This window comes from Bombyx mori, chromosome 12, assembly GCF_030269925.1.
Source record: "Bombyx mori chromosome 12, ASM3026992v2".
In the NCBI taxonomy this organism is placed as follows: domain Eukaryota; kingdom Metazoa; phylum Arthropoda; class Insecta; order Lepidoptera; family Bombycidae; genus Bombyx; species Bombyx mori.
Window position 1 is genome coordinate 2,479,386 of NC_085118.1, and position 17,921 is coordinate 2,497,306.

Genomic DNA, 17,921 nt, shown 5'->3' on the forward strand with positions numbered 1-17,921 from the left:
ATCGTAGGAGTGAATATGGTGATCGAGCCAAGAGAAATATTGAGTACACCAATCGTGTTTGTTGCCTTAGAACAATTTAGAAATCTTCTCTTGACGTTACCAAACGAAAACGAATGACAGTTCTATCTATCACGCCATGAGCTTACATTGCAGTAACTGACAGTGGGTCGCGCTTCCGATCCAGTGGTACATAGATTCTGCAAATCACGGTTCTAGCTAGCAACACAGGCAGTGTTAGCAACACTTCCGGTTTGAGCGCCGTGAGCTCACCTACACGTCAAGGCGAAGCTGAAATAGACTCTCAAGGCTATCAGCATAGTTAGGGAAAAAAAGCAGCAAATGAAGTTAATAAGACAAGGTTTTGAGTGAAAATAAATAAATTTTATATAATTCTAATTTTGTTACTAGTCCGTGATGATTGTTAAACTAGTATTTTAATATGCGAAACAGTATTTCAACAATTACGTATTATTTGTCCATCGTTTAATATCCAAAACATGGTTTCCCTACACGAAATGCGAGGGCGGGCGACTACCGTCGTGCGACCTGCTTTCTATGCACAAAATAATGGGTGCCAATTAATATCATTGTGCGTACAGTGTCGGTAGGAAACCAGTAAAACTTGAGCCGCGAAGCGACTAGGAACGCGTTGAATGAAGATTATATTATTATTAAATTATATGATTTAATCCGCGTGGCAAAGTTATTGAAGACTATTCAAAAGTACGATTTTGATAGAAATGTTTCAAAATAAATATAAATTGATTCGTCAATAGCAAAGTCATCAAATGGTACGTTTTTTTAATACCCTTTTATTAGCTTCAGACGTATGTATTTTTTTAGCGGAATCTTTGAACATGATTTTGACCCCCTTCCAAACGTTGGATTAACTCGAAATTTGGTATACTTATTAAGGACCGATAACAAATTAAAATTGAAAAAAATTGTAATTCAACTAACAAATGAAAAATAAATTCTATTTTTAGTTGGATTTTCTATAAAAGCGTATTTTGTTAGTGTTTTAAAACTATTGTTTATTTAATTGCTATAGTAGACACGAGCATACGACCCACTTGATAGTATGTATTCATTGATGACGGGAAAGTCGACTTGAACCAAAATTAAATCATCATAGAAACAGTTTTTGTAACAAACAAAAATAAAGATTCACTTTAGCTGCGATTCAATGCATAAGCAACAAATATGCGGCTTTTTTATTTATTGCTCAGATGGGTGGACGAATTCACAGTCCACCTGGTGTTAAGTGGTTACTGGAGCCCATACACATCTACAACGTAATGCGTATGCGCCACGCAAGTTGAGATATAAGTTCTAAGGTCTCAAGTATAGTTACAACTACCCCACCTTTCAAACCGACACGCATTACTGCTTCACGGCAGAAATAGGCAGAGTATCTGAAACCTGCCTGATCTGAACCTAGGTGGTACCTAGCTGTGCGGACTCACAAGATGTTCTACCACCAGTAAAAAAATATTTCAAACAAAGATATTTAAAATACGAACTCTCCACGAAATCTAGTCTCACGGTGCGTACAAGATCAAACATAATTAAAACGCTTTAATTAGCGGCAACAATACAAAACAAGGGACCATTAAAATATTGAAACAATAGCTGGTGTTCGTATGATAAAAAATTACATTTTAAGAAGCCATAGTTGCGTCGGGAGAAAAGTGCTTTGGCACTACATCGACGCAACGTTTGTTCTAAGATATTACGTAAAGATCGAAATAGCTTTAGCAATATTTTTTTATCGTTCAATTCCTAGAAGATTGCAACTTAATCGTTGGAGGTGAGATTATATAATAATAGCTGGGAACAAATCACGCATGGTCATTCGGCCCCATCCGGTGTGCCACGACAACACACATCTTTTTTTTTTGCTTTCAGTCTGGTTGTAGGGCATATTTTCGGTACGAACAAGTAATAATCACTCGTTTCACTATCAAAGTTAGTTAAAAAGCAATCGCACAGGAATACACCAAACTACTGCTCGTGATGCATCAGTCTGTAATGTTATTCTATGCGGCCTCTCTCTCATTATGGTTCGAGAATCTCACAAACAAACCAACAACCTACACTTTTATTGAACTTACAAATTTAAAAACACCACTATCCAGAATTAATATCGATTTTAACACGATTAATCACGAAGACCATTCATTAATATCAATAAAAATATCGATTTTACATCGATGTTTCCTCTTTTACAATAATAATCGTTACGAAAATCACATTGCATTAAAATTGTTAAACACTTAATGTGTGGTCTGTAGATGTATAGTCGATGTACGTTATAATGTCGAATATCGATCGTATTACGCAACATAATTATACATTAGTGTTGTTTATTGATTGTAATTTCAAAGAATAACAGTCTGGGGTTCATTACATGTTTCATCTTTAGGCTCTTCAAGCACCGGTCTTCGTCGAATTCGACGATTACGACGAAGTGTTTGACGTGTGAACTAGCCCATAGACACAGCCCACTGAGCAGTGTGGCGGAATTCCGAACCGGTGGTAGGTTTTGCGAATTAAAAACCTTGTATTCCTTTTTAAGAAAATTGCGCGGACGGAGGAGTATGAAAATTTCCACACTTATAGAGAATAGCATAGAGAAGGAGTGCAGAATGCTAATATATTTTTTAATTATGCATAAAACGTGCATTAAATCCACATTAAATTAATAAAAAAAAACACTGCACACACTACCATTTGTCAAATTGACAATAGATTAAATATTGTCTTTATTAATAATTGTCTAAAGTGTAGTCTTGCGGAATCTGTGATTAAAGAAGTATACTCGTAATAGTCTTTGAAAATAGAATCATAATAGTGTATTAACTTATAATTTCACTTAATTATGGTCGAATTTCGACTACTGGGGGACCACTAGTTTTATATTTTATATATAAAAATCTCGTGTCACAATGTTACCATACTCCTCTGAAATTGTTTGACCGATTTTTATGAAATTTTATATGCATACTCAGTAGGTCTGAGAATAGGCTACTATTTATTTTTCATACCCTTAAGTGATAAGTGTTGTCCACCCTTACAAACTTTTTTTTTTTCATTTTTTTTTTGTATAATGAGGCATTATGTGGTTGAATGAGGTTTTGTTATTTTTATATTCCCTCACCGTTCACAGCGCTACATGCCTCTTTCCTAACACACCACATCCTAACACACTTACAATAAGTTAGTTTTTTTTTCTACACTAGAAATTTTCTAGAAATCTTATATACGGCAAAACAACGTTTGCCGGGTCAGCTAGTTAAATTATAAAATATTTAAAATGTCGGCAGTAATAAAACAAAATTAATAATAGGGACCACAGAAGTAGTTTTAATTATGTCTGCAAAAATTCATGGTACCGCGGAATATGTTTTCCCTCCAAAACAATTACGAATAAATAATTTTAAACCTCGTTATGTCTGCCCGTACAAGATTTAATTTCTGTAAGCTAATTATGGCGCATAACTAATATTGCTAATCATGATTTTTAAGATTTTTAAGAATTAATTATTGTTACTGTCGATTATTAAAAGTGAATTGTTATTTCCTTTTCATTAACCGTTTAAATTAATTAATTAATTTATTTTCATATTCCAAACCAGAAAAGTTAAAAAATAAATATTTTAAATTATAATTGAAAATCCACTATATTTTAAATAGTGGAGCACCCATTATATAGAATAGCTGTATGTACAATATAATATACTACTATAGATTATCCACTATATAATTGCTTAATCATATGATGTAGAAAGTATTATATATGATATAATATATTACCTAGAATATATTTTGGGTCAAAAGAATATTATAAAATATTGTTAATTTACGAATTGCGTTTTTAAAATAAGTTTATTGAATAAATTTTATTTCACAAAGCTGATCAACAGCTTTATTTCCTCCTTGTGGTTGAAAGCTCAGATTTCAAGTTCATCTAGTCCTTAGCGTTAGTTCAGAGCGAACACTGCTTTAGAAATAACCAATTAAAATTTCGACTTGTACTGAACGTTTGTTGATCTTTTTTATTTATTTATTGCTTAGATGGGTGGACGAGCTCACAGACCACCTGGTGTTAAGTGGTTACTGGAGCCCATAGACATCTACAACATAAATGCGTCATCCACCTTGAGATATAAAGATATAAGTTCTAAGGTCTCAAGTACAGTTACAACGGCTGCCCCACCCTTCAAACCGAAACGCATTACTGCTTCACGGCAGAAATAGGCGGGGTGGTGGTACCTACCCATGCGGACTCATAAGATGTCCTACCACCAGTGTCGCATCCTTCAAACCAGCGAGGATGACATTGTGATTCTTTTCCCCAGAGTAATAATTTGTTTATCGTTTTTCTTAGTTCAGACCATCTTGAACTGGATTCACTAGTATTTTCAATTTCTTGTCAATAAATAAATATTAATCGAAAAATGTTTTGTAATATTAAGTGTTGAGTTACGATTATACAGTGTACTATTAAGATTAATCCGGTATGAACGTATAATTTAGCAATTAAGTATTCACATAAATTAACATTGTTTGATTTTATCACTGTCGGAGCAAGTTGTCAACGAATTGGAGTTCTGTGTACACGTTTAAGGATATATTTGATAGGAGCTTTGTAAGCTTGTTGGAAAATATCAGCGCTGCAAAATGAATGAAAAGCTTTGTGTTGTTAAATATGCCTTTTACGACCTGTATTAGCAAAGGAAATTAATAGGTTTCTTTGTTTAAGTTTTGTATTTATTTTGTTATTGCTCAGGTTTGTGGATAAGCTCACATCCGACCTGGTGCTAAGTGGTTACCGGAGCTCATAGACGTATACAACGTAAATGCCGCCACCCACCTTGAGATATGAGTTCCAAGGTCTCGGTATAGTTACAACGGCTGCCCCACCCTTCAAACCGAAACGCATTACTGATTCACGGCAGAAATAGGCAGGTATACTTTTATAGTAGCAAAGATTCAGTCAGAAATCAATCAGAGATTCCTTAATATGACATAGAGTCGGGAGACATGAGCCCTCTTCACCAATCTTTTGGCCACGAAGCAGTCTCAAGGTAGGTAAAGGTAGGTAAGTCTCTAACGGTAGGCAGCGGCTTGGCTCTGCTTCTGGCATTGCTGAAGTCCATGGGCGACGGTAACCACTCACCATCAGGTGGGCCGTACACTCGTCTGCCTACAAGTGCAATAAAAAAAGAAAGTTCCGGTATCAAATGCAAGGCACTACTACTGCTAAGACACGGACATCTCATCTCTGGGTTAGTGGTGGCATACGCATTGTGATCACTATTAGATTCTATGAGCCTATTCGTCGTAGAGCTCGCAATATCTCAGAGCAAAACAAAAAGTTCCGTTGTGCATAACTTCACGTTATTTTGTTTAAAAAAAAAGAAAAGGATATTTCAAAACGAAATCATCACCGGCAGGAGTTTCATCGGAAATCCTTATAATCCAGCCGAAGCGGCGAGCATGCGAAAAAAATATTTAATTATGTTAAGATTTATTTTAAATCACTACATAGTATAAAACAAAGTCGCTTTCTCTGTCCCTATATCTGTCTGTCCCTATGTATGCTTAAATCTTTAAAATTACGCAACATATTTTGATGCGGTTTTTTTTAATAGATAGAGTGATTAAAGAGGAAGATTTATATGTATAATAACATCCATTAAATAGTGGAGAAATCAATAATAAATTACAGTTTCCGAAGCGAAGCGAGGGCCGGTCGCTAGTTTTACTTACAAAAGGGACAGATTGCAAAAAACGAGTAGGTACATTCCCGTCCGAAACTCGAAAGCATTCTCATTTTTCTCCGATTAAGCAATTACCTGTAATCGTCGGCAGCGCTACCGCCAGCGTTCGGGTATTCGCGCGATGGACCAAGCAACTTTTTGCCGCGAAACGCGCGCGCTCCCGAGTTAATTTTTAATTAAATTTTAACGCTTTATTATGAAAACTATGCGATGTTTAATGGTTGTGTGGGACGCACGGTTTTTCATTGCCGCTTTTTGCGAATGTAAATAAATCCCTTTTTGTTTGTCGCGTTGAATCGCGGTGTTGTTTGAAAAGAATTTTTAGCTTAGTGCGGTTTCGTTTCGTCTTTGTTCGTGTTAACTTCAGTTATTGGAGTAACAGTGAAAGTTGCTTTGCTTATAAAATAATTAACTAATGAGAGATCAAAATGAGCTAGACAAAAAAAGGATGTGTGGTGTCCGTGGGACACCGGATAGGAACGAAATTCCTTATTATAAAAATATTAATTATAAGTTCTATTCAAGGTATAAAGAAAATAAAACTGGAGGCTTCGCAAGAACCCACGGTCATTCGGTAACGTGCGAACTTATTGTGGTACACTTCATTCACGGTTGTTTGCATAAGAGTTATAGTATTGCGCAAACGAACGCTCTGAGATCGTGCTCAATGAATGATAAAAAAATATGTTATTTTTTTTCGTTATTACAAAGTTAAGTCGTACACTGTGTGCATTATTAATTTGTACGTTATCACAAAGTGAAGTCGTACTCTGTGTGCATTACTAGTAAAAATCTTACGTTACGGACGTTTTTTGCCGGTTAGGGTAGGCATCGTCCCATAAGGAACTTCGTTCCAAAAAGTATGGCTTACATCACACATTCTTCTAGCGACATTTTAATTATGAAATATCATAAATATTTCACAAGCTCTCTAATATACGATTATACGAGCTCTAATATACGATTTTGGTTGTGTTAGGAATACGCCTACCAAGTGAAAATTGAAAAAGAATACTTTTTTTTAAAATCGCGTCTACCTTATTTTCACGAAGGACTTCCACGACGTAATGAGATGGTATAAGAAAAATCAAACCCGCAAACAGGCGATAACAATGAGTTCGGGCTTAAACATCTGTTAGACAAACAAGATAGAATCTATATCTATACTTCTATACTAATATATAAATTTACAGTGGTTTTTACGGATGTTCCGTTATAACTACTGAACAATGCATCCGATTGACTTGAAACTTGGTGTCCATGTAGAAAATAAATGTACTTATTGGATAGGATAATATTTATATGAGTGTTGGACTCCCTACACCAGTTGCGGGGGCGTTAATGATGAGAATCTTTGTGGGGGTGAGAAATAATAATGTTAATTTTAAATGCCCAGCGAAGCGGACGGGTACAGCTAGTATCCTATATATTTAGCAAGTAGGCGGACTTTGACTGGAAATCTACTTTAAAATCGGGTTCGCTTAGTAGAAACTAAAGCAAGGGTCGAAAAAGCTCGAAGTTCGAATCTGATTTTTTTTTTATAAAAAAAGCACCGAGCTTAACCTTCGAAGCTGTAACAAGGGAAGGCCTCCCGGTAAACTGTTATACTGTTCATTGTTTAATTTTAATTTTCGGACACATTGATGGATGAGCTGCGACGTCAGAGATAAAGGGACCAGACACCCTACACCTTTGATCGGATTTTAACCGTACAGTTCAGTTTATGATTTCTTTTTGTTTTGACGTATACAAATAAAATCATAATAGGAAAATCAAGTAGTAAAACCTCGGATATTTTATTAAATCTTTTAAAGATGGCTCGGAATCCTAGTTGGGAATCAAGTGCATAGATTTGCTTTTCTTTGTGCCTTTTACCGTATGCTCAATGAGAGGGGGGAAAGAGATACTCCTTAAGGGGGATATGAGCGTCGGAGCAGAGTTCATTTTCATTCGCCACCGTATTCACCGACTCCTATCTCTATTTCACGGTTGTGACAGTAGAGTTCTCATTCAGCTCTCATTGTTCCAAGAGTCCTCACCAGTATTGCAAATATATCAAGAGAAGAAAGCGGAATTGTCGTAACTTGAAAAAAACCAACTTGACACCAGAGTAAAAAGTGATTTAGCTCAAAATGCAAGTTACGACATTTTCGCTTTCTCCCGTCGATTTTTAGGAAATAGCGCCATTACTGGTGACAATAAACTACGTTGACCATACTTAAGTAAATACCTTAGAAAAAAAAGTTCAATATCCAATCACTTCTAAAACTTCGTAAGTAGAAGAAACCTCGTAGGTGAAAGGCTATTTGGTTTAAGCGACATTTCGCTTAGCACGCGACATTTATTTTTAAAATTAAAGATTCCTTTTATTTGGTGTTAGTATCAACAATTCGATGTTTTGAATTGACACTTCAATTAAGTTTTGAAGTCATCGTGGCCTAAAGGATAAGACGTCCGGTGCATTCGTGTTGAGCGATGCACCGGTGTTCGAATCTCAGGCGGGTACCAATTTTTCTAATGAAATATGTACTCAACAAATGTTCACGATTGACTTCCACGGTGAAGGAATAACATCGTGTAATAAAAATCAAACCCGGAAAATTATAATTTGCGTAATTACTGGTGGTAGGACCTCTTGAGAGTCCGCACGGGTAGGTACCACCACGCTGCCTATTTCTGACGTGAAGCAGTAATGCGTTTCGGTTTGAAGGGTGGGGCAGCCGTTGTAACTATACTAAGACCTTAGAACTTTGTATCTCAAGGTGGGTGGCGCATTTACGTTGTAGATGTCTATGTGCTCCAGTAGCCACTTAACACCAGGTGGGCTGTGAGCTCGTCCACCCATCTAAGCAATAAATAAAAGTTTAACCCATTCAAATAGCTATAGAAGTTTTTTTGTTATGATGTTTTTCCCAGATTTTAAACTTTAAATGGCTCTCCTGTAAAAATGTTGCAAAAATGTTGCTTAAACCAAATAGCCATTCACTCCTCGATTTTTTTTATAAATAAATATTTTTGTTTTAAATCTTTGTTAAAAAATTGTGTTAAAAATTGTTAAGAATTTTTAAAATACATTCTTACATCGAAATTGTAACGAAATCTTCGCGGGCGGTAGAACGCCTATCAGAATTTCCAACAATAGCCAACCACAGGCGGATACGAGCAAGCATTTCTAAGTCAGCTTTAAATACGTATTATGATGCCCTATCTAGACTAACGGAGCGACCTAGCGTTCGGCCTAGACTGAGATTTTGTGTCTAGATACATTAGAAATTGCCATTCAAGTATCATTTGTTTGTGGTCTGTATTTTCTATCTTGTTTTCTGAATATGAAAGGCAGGAAAGGCGTCGAAGTTTGCTACCGATTGTGTATAATGTGATTTAGTTTTATTCAGCTCACAACAAAAAGCGTCACCATTCAAAACTAGTTTATGATCAATAGATTCTTTGACAGGACGGTAGTAAGAGAAACTGCTCTGAAATAGTAATTTCAATTTAGGCCCCATTTCAATTTAGTCCAGTTCTGTTAATGGTATCCATGAGAAAACCATGTAAGTCTTAAATTTGCATTATGTACGTGCGCGACAAATAGATGAATAACTCAATAACTCAATATCACGTCAACCGATTTCGATGATTATTGTTTTTAGTGTATATTCATTTGTTTTGGAATATCTTTTTTTTTTCTTGAAGTCGGGTTTTGTTAAACCATGACTATAATATTTAATTGCACCCACTCAAATTAGTTATTATTATTAATACAAAATATTGTTTTTACCTATGTGTTAAGGACATTGACATATAATACTTTCAATTTCGGAGAGGATATTAAATTTATCATAGATCTATTCATACTTCAGTGATATTTATGAATAAAAGGTGTGACGTGTAACATAAATCAAACAATCGAATATAAAAATATCACTTAGAACGAGATCGGGGTCTCGTCGAATACGCAAGTACAACATTACACACAAAACATAATCTATAATCTAGCAAAAACAAGCATTGAACATTTTAAGAGCCATAACTCATTCGCGTTCTTTGAATTAGCTTTTGCTGGAATAGAAACGATTAATTTTTAAACCATATAAGGATTTATGTCAAATCAACAAAATTGTACAAGTATTTTATATATGCATTAAAAAACTTCGAAAAATGAAGTATATCCATACGAAAAGACGAAAAATAGCTTGAAAAGTAATTCTAGGCTCTGTTATGAAATTTTAATGAATTGCTAACAAGCTGCCGAGTGTGAAAACTCGTGAGCATAGTTTATGATATGATTTTAAGAAGACCGAGGTCAGACACTGTTCAGCTTACCTTCCGATGACCACTTATGTTAATATAATTTATTACTTATAACTTCTTCTTAGGTATATGGAGTTACGCGCTGGAGTTCGGGATAAATAAAATTCCACCGGAGTATAAATTAATACTGTATTAGTACTTAGAACATTTAAAGCCTTTACAAAACCTTTAAAATTCTCAATGCGCTTCTTCCGCTTCGCTTCAGGTGATCTGTTGGCTGTTTCGCTTCGAGTAGTTCCGATTACTAACTGACTACGTGCCATCTCTGCAACGCTTTTATAGCCGATACCACATCCCTAAAATTATCGAGAATATTCCGCCTAAGTCGAGTATTGTGTGTTTCCGCCATCTGACAATAGATGGCGTTGTATTTCTCGAGTGTTCTAAATGCTACTAGATCCTTCGATATTCGTTCGGCTATTTGTCAATAGATGGCATTACTCTTACCTATGTAACAATAGTTAGCATCTTCTTTATTAGGTATGCAATCCGATCTTATTTGTGCCACTACTAGATTTTCCTCTCATCCAACTGTAATTCACATAAACTCTAATTGTTCTATTCTTATTGCCTAATTACTATATTAATTCCAAGTTGGACAAAGTTGGACAGGTGGTAAGTCTGTGTATACGATCATCTGCTTACTTCACCCTATAAAAAATTTGCAACTTCTGCGTGACACGCCTGTTAAGAAACAAACAAACAAAAAAAATGCTCTGTTCATTGAAATCTTACTTATCCTTTCCATTGCATCTAACATCAGTGTTGTAAAAAAAAAAAGGCTGCGTTCACAATTCTATATTTACGTTGTAAATGCACGTTTTATGGGCACTCATGCGACGCTACTGATTCTGTGTTGAGTACAGCAATGGGCGATTGCATTCTTATAATTAATGTTTTTGTATTGATGGTGTTTAATCTTTAACACAGATTTTGCTTGTACAAACAATCTTAATAATCGAAAAACAAATCAGATCACTATTGACGGTACGCCTTAAAAATACCATTATACCGTTCTTTTCACGAATGTTATTATAATGGTTTTCTTTCTGGTTCTTCGTCCTTATTTATTTTTCTTTGAGTTTGTAATCAAACGGGTATATAGTCTCCTTGCTTGGAAGCAACGATTCCCGTTTATTCATGTATACTTTATCATGGTTTTAGTATTTAACTGCACCCAATTCCAATAAACGGCTACAAATCTTATTACTGTTTTACGTAAAAGCCAACCAATTATAGTATAGGTATACAAGAGCACTCTGATGTAATCTTAGATCCTAAATATAATATAATATATTTAGTTAGTGGCATTTGATTAGCAGATGTGCTATGTGCGGATGCTGAAACGTCATTTATAACTATACTGAGACCTTAGAACTCGTGTCTCAAGGTGGGTGGCAGCATTTACGTTGTAGATGTCTATGGGCTCCGATAACCACTTAACACCAGCTCGTCCACCCATCTAAGCAATAAATAAATAAACAATAATGAAATTTTTTTTTAAACTACGTCTTTGAGTTTAATATGCGTATAACAAAATTTATATGAGAACTGATAACAAGGTTACAGATACACAAAAACGCGGACGCTCCCCACTAAGCCAACACCGTTATTAAAAAGCCATTGGAATCGCAAAATAGACCTTTCAAAGCCCCACGCACACTAGTCAAGATAACTAAACCACCTACCTCATTCGACACTTAAACGCACAAAGAGTTTACTACCACATTTCTGAGATGAACAAAATACAATAATTTCCATACCGCTTTTGTTTAACTAGTGTTTGCCTTGATGTTCCTAAGTTACTGTCGAACTGTATTTGCAAATAATTTTCAAAAGTTCACGTCTAGTTTGGTACACAATACAATTTGTGCAGTTTTGCAGTTTCGAGACTTTTTACCCAGTTATTTTAATTGAGCTTTATGCATGCACTCTGGTTTTAAGTGTTCGGCATAGGTGTTTTGAGAATTGCATTTCATTGACTTATAAACTTTTTTATTTATTTCTTATACGAGCTCACAGCCCACCTGGTGTTAAGTGGTTACTGGAGCCCATAGATATCTATAACGTAAATGCGCCACCCACCTTGAGACATAAGTTCTAAGGTCTCAATGTGGTTACAACGGCTGCCCCACCCTTCAAACGCATTACTGTTTCACGGCAGAAATAGACAGGCCAGTGCGGACTCACAAGAGGTCCTACCACCACTAATGTCCTCGCAGCTATATACTTGTGTGAAATTACTCAAACATATCAAGGGTTTCTGTCATTAGACCACTGGCGCTTCAAGACAGTTTTCCATTGAATTTTAAATACGTTCATCGCCATATTTAAATAATCCTGCTGTTTAGCATTGCGGTTTGAAAGTTTGAGCCGTCCATTTAGACATTGAGTGGAATGCAAAAAGACATTTGCATAAGTTAACTTTGTGAGCGGTCCGCGGATTTCTCGGTGATCAGTTAGCGTCCCACTGTTAAATGTTTGTTTAAATTCAACGATACGATCTTAGGAACTGCAACGATAAATCGTGTAGTTTTAATAGATGGCAGCGAACAAAATCGAAGGATTTGAATTTAAATGTTATCTTTATCAGATGAGAACGTGTTCTTGGCACGTCCGGAAAAACAAGGATGTGGAGAGGCTTTTTGACGAGCAAAATATTCTGGGGGAGATGAAGGCACGGAGGCTCGGATGGCTCGGGCATGCAGTGCGTATGGAGAAGGATCGGGCTGTAAGACGGGTGTACGCGGGTGTACCGGAGGGACGCCGCCCCGTAGGGAGGCCCAAGTACCGCTGCTCTGACCCTGTGGATGGAAATTTACGTGAGCTTCAAGTGTCGGACTGGCAAGGTGTGGCGCAGCGCCGGGATTAATGGCAAGGTTTATTGTCGAAGGCCAAGAGCCAATTCGGGGTCATAGCGCCACCGCAGTAGTAGTAGTTACAAAGGACTAAGTAAGTGGTGACTTTTCTTCACAAATCACTATTTTCAGAATTGTTATTCCCCGTTTAATTAATGGAAAATACTATATAAGTGGCTTTTATTTAAATAGCATGAAATAAATTAGGCTTTTTAAAGGTACATAGATTCTCACCTCGAAATATCTCAAACATAAAATTTTATAAAAATCGTGTGTAGTAAAAGTCATTACCAAAGATGTTTGTTCTGTTTTAAGTAGCCGTCTTTTTAGTTTCCTACCGTAACTATATGCTTCTTGCAGACGGTGTCTGTTAGGCAATTTGTGAGAATTTGTCTGGACACATCTTTTAAATAACACAAATGTGAGTTATTTTTGAAAGTTGCCAACACTATTTTGATATCCATATATCAAATCAAATCAAAAAATATATTTTTTTATTCAACATAAATTTTAATGAAAGTACATACTTGTTGAACGTCAAAAGGAACTACCGCCAATTCACAAAAACTAGCCTCCGTCCTGAGAAGAACTGGCAAGAAACTCAGCGGCATGTCTTTTTTTTCAAATATTAGATTTTTTTTAAATATTCCTTTTATACTCAATATCATCATTGTTGCAATTGTGGTGACTCGTCCCGTCAATAGACGTTCACGATATTGACAGTATTTTGATGAGATTTCATGACCTATTATTTTTTACTAAGCCATATTGGATTTCACTAAGTTCACTAATTTCATTGTAGGTCAAGTTCCTATTAACGCTGGTAATACTATTCTGATTTCTACTGGGTATCAAACACCCGTTGCCTTCAGAAAGGCAGAATGGCTGTTATTCTAATGAGTCAGAGTCATCAGCAAACATCAGTATGTATATGTCAGATCATTGATTCGAACTAAGACAATGTAGTACCCAGTGAGTTTCTCACCGTATTTTCTCAGTGGGTCGCAATTTCGACCGTGGTGGATTTAGTGTAGCCTGCTCTTGCCTGGGTAGATGCTAGTAAACTCTTTCAGGGTGAGCCCCGTGAGTTAATTCATCAGTCAGGGTGAAACCAGAATATATGAATACTTGGGAAAGAAATCACCAAGATGGACAAATCATCTTAATAAAGTATAAGTTTTCTCTACAGAATAAAAATTCAGGGAAGCATCACACATGTTATTTTGGTTTCCAAAATAATAGTACTTCAATAGTGTTTTATAAACTCGTTATCATAAGCGTCTCGTTTTGTGCTAAATTATGTCCACGGATTTTTGATGAAAGAAACAAAAAAAGAAACATATTATCTTTGATTTAATTAATCGAGATGTTTTATGAATTAGTCCCCATCTGTCTCCGTAGTGTGACCGAGATAACTGCTTTGTACGGCGGTGTCAAAGACAGTGTTAATATCTCGGACAAGTATCGACTTTGAACCGGTTCTAGGGTAAACGAGTTACAAGTTAAATTTTGGAATATATTAACGAGGAATAAATACAATGCTCACTTCTTAAACAAATAGTTTTAGGATAAATTATTTTGAGCTTTAATCGTATGGTGCTACGTGGTTTTTTGCTACAGATTCAGAAGCTGATCGACTATTCGCTTTAGTTCTCGGAGATGTTACGCTAATTCAACTCACTGTCTCTAGGCGATCTGTGACATTCACAATGTAACATGGATTCCAGTTATTGTTGGTTCGTGAAATCAGCTGTGACTTTAGCCTCTCTCTCTTTCTCTCTCTCTCTTTCTCTATAGAGTATGGTCTGGACGAGTTAAATAGAAGACACAATTTTCTTACAGATTTTCTTTCTCTTTAACTCCTAAAACAGTTACCTGTAACAAACAAAGTCTTCGTTAATAAAACGTCACGAATTTGATGAAGATAAGAAAATAATGCAGATAATACTGTATTAAATGACACCCAAAACTGGTCTGCTGAGTTCGATGCAATTTATAATCTCTCACGCTACATTGATTAATGATGATGTATCCTTGATCGTTATCCTTCAACAGTTCATTTTAGGTGCGCACATGAGAAATAAAACAAGGAATGAAAATATAAATTTGGAAGACATTTTCACTACAGTCGATGAAAGTGCTACATTTATAATATATTCTAGCAGTAGTATGTCGGAACTGGAATTGATATTTTTCATTTTTTTATTGCAAAGACAAGTGAATGAGGTCACGGCCCTAACCAGTGTGGTAAGTGGTAACGGGAGTTCTATATAACACAGCCTAATTGTAATAGTCACTATGCAAAAACAATGTTAGAGTTTGATTTTTTTTAACTATGTTTTTCCTTCATCATCATCATTATGCCTATAACAGTCCATTGATGGACGTAGACTTTTACAATACTATAATTCCGCGGTTTCTCTCATCCAGCTCTTGCCAGTCATTTCATCCTTATTCCTTAGTCATGAAAAATATTAAGTACGTATTTTGTTAGAAATTTTGGTAATAGCCTGCGACCTTTGGGCAGTTACATAGTTATTACTTGATACCAATACACCGGGCATTGTATATTTTTAATAGCGACATCATTGAGTACAATATTCAGAATGTGTTGCTGTCCATTCTCCTGTGAAACCCTTACACACCTTAGTTAGGGTTTAATTCATACTATTCGAAATTAATTATGTGCTACCGTTTATGGTTACCATATATTATATTTCTTATTACCATTAAAATAAGTTGCTCAGCAGATTTCTCATCGCAAACCTTTTCAATCTCAAAATCTGTTTTAACAAGACATGTATTTACATTTAAATAAAACGCTACATCTATTCAAGTAATCTTAACGACAGATTATGAATTTGCGATAAGAAAAATATTCTCAAGAACTTACGAATGAAGTCATGCACGGCGAGTTTGTTTCATCACGACTGGCTACTTCGTTTTGGGTGAGGCAGAGCTTAATAATAGCTTTTGATTTGTTCTTATGCAACAAGAGTTGTTTGTGGGTTTCGTTGGCTACTGAACTATCTCGCAGTAGTAGAAGTAGAAGTGTGAAAAATTCTCTTGATGATTAACAAATCAAAAGGGCCCTGAACTCCTAGGATTACATGCATGTTCAGCATAGTGACTGATTATTAATTAACCGCCTATTTTTTTAGTAGATAACCACCTACTTAAGGGTATGTATTTTTGTTCTTAAGTCAACTAAAGATTAGAGAAATGCCTTTAGCATATTAAATATGACCTTTACCAGCTCGCTGGTTAAAAGGAGTGCCGTGCCTGTTCACTGTCCTAGCGGATGATGATTCTTTTATTGCCTTCAACGACACACGAGCACAAAGTGGACTTGCTGCTGTGTGGTCAACATCGCTCATGGATATCACCAATGGCACAGCCAACCTACTGACTACTGTTACTAGAAAAACTTAAAGACTATCACCATCTTTTCTATCCTCATCTTCCCTGTCATCATCATCTGTCTCAACTGATGACATAGATGCTTGAATAAAATACGTCATGAATCTCATTATTAGTTCCAGTTTTAGATCCGCGTACCGGGTAGTAAATATAGCATGTCTTGACATTTAAAAAAATGTCTTAATGACAGTATAGTTAAATAAATTATTCGAAAATATTTAAGTCCCACACCGCCCCAAAGAGAAGTTAGTCCAGAAATTTCTAGATTCTCTTACAAAAAAAAAAATGCCCTTCTAGTCACACAGGCATATGGCCCATTTGGTGGTGAGTTGTTCCCGTCGCCGATAGACTTCAGCAATGCCAGGGGCAGAGCCAAGCCGTTGCCTACCCGTTAAATAAAAAACTTCAGAGGTGTCAAGGGACACCCGGATGGAACGAAGTTTCTTTCGATTAATTAGTGAAGGACTTGTAATTTTTTTTTAAGTTATAATAATAAATTACGGCATTATGAAGAAGAAAAAAACAATACTATGAACTAAATTACTATTGTTGAAACGCTATCTCGAGAAACTGTCTCATTACGCGGACCAATCGGATACGAGCAATGTCACGCGATAAGCGCCTACACGTTGATTGGTCAGAATGACGGATCTAAAAAGTGTCGTGACAACTTTTCGTAAGAATTTTTTCCGTCTAGCCCCCTTTCACAACGCGCGATAAGGAACTTCGTTCCAAAAACTTAGTAAATTTAAATCACCTTTTATTGTGCGGCGTTGGCAATAAAATAAATTCCTTGTAAATATAATGTGATTATAGAATCGTGTATTGAATATATGATATTCGCACGGTCAGATGTGGGGTTAACTGATATGCTCGTTTTCGCATTGTGTGAATCGACCGGTTTGTAACTAGATTTCACGCCAATATTCACTTAATGTAAACAATTGTGATTACCTGGGTGTAAAGAAAACGAAACCGTCTCTAGTGATGGAAGTTGGAGTTTAAAAAGAATATACGCGTTCTATTCACACGCAACTAAAGTGAAATCTTTAGAAGTGCTCGTTCCCTCTTAAAATAAATGCTATAGATATATGTAATTCACTTTTTAGATTCGCTTTTGATTGTTTTCAGTTTTAGTGTCATTGACTCACTCTTCTTTTTTTCTTCTTTTTCTCCACCTTATCCCGCTAGGTGGGGTCGGCTCAGCTAATTTTTCTCTTCCATTCTCTTCTATCAGCCGTCATATCAACACTCACTCCTCTCTCTCATATCGTCATTCACACACTCCATCCATGTCTTCTTCGGTCGATCTCTTCCCCCTCTACCTAGCATTAGTCATTGACTCACTGGATCTTCATTAAATAAAATGGTTCAGTTATAGATTTTTTTTCGTCTAGCATTTTATGAATGCGAAAGTGTGTTAGTTGGTTTATTCTTCAATACAACGACGAATCGGAATGGTATCTTACTATAAGATAATTCTAAAGAGTTGCGTTTTCTAAAAATTATCTATATATTATATAAAAATGAATTGCTGTTCGTTAGT

General features: G+C 35.9%; 1 protein-coding gene and 1 long non-coding RNA gene across 2 annotated transcripts in view; both read right to left on the reverse strand.

Annotated features, from left to right (window-relative positions):
* The window catches only part of LOC101746256 (protein dachsous), a 316,611-nt gene that overhangs the window by 69,496 nt on the left and 229,194 nt on the right, over positions 1-17,921 (reverse strand). The window lies entirely within an intron of this gene.
* Positions 10,213-16,535, reverse strand: LOC119629302 (uncharacterized). The gene is made up of 3 exons (XR_009974446.1): positions 16,398-16,535; positions 14,502-14,830; positions 10,213-12,901 (listed from the first exon to the last, which is right to left on the reverse strand). It is a non-coding gene; the product is annotated as an uncharacterized LOC119629302 (long non-coding RNA).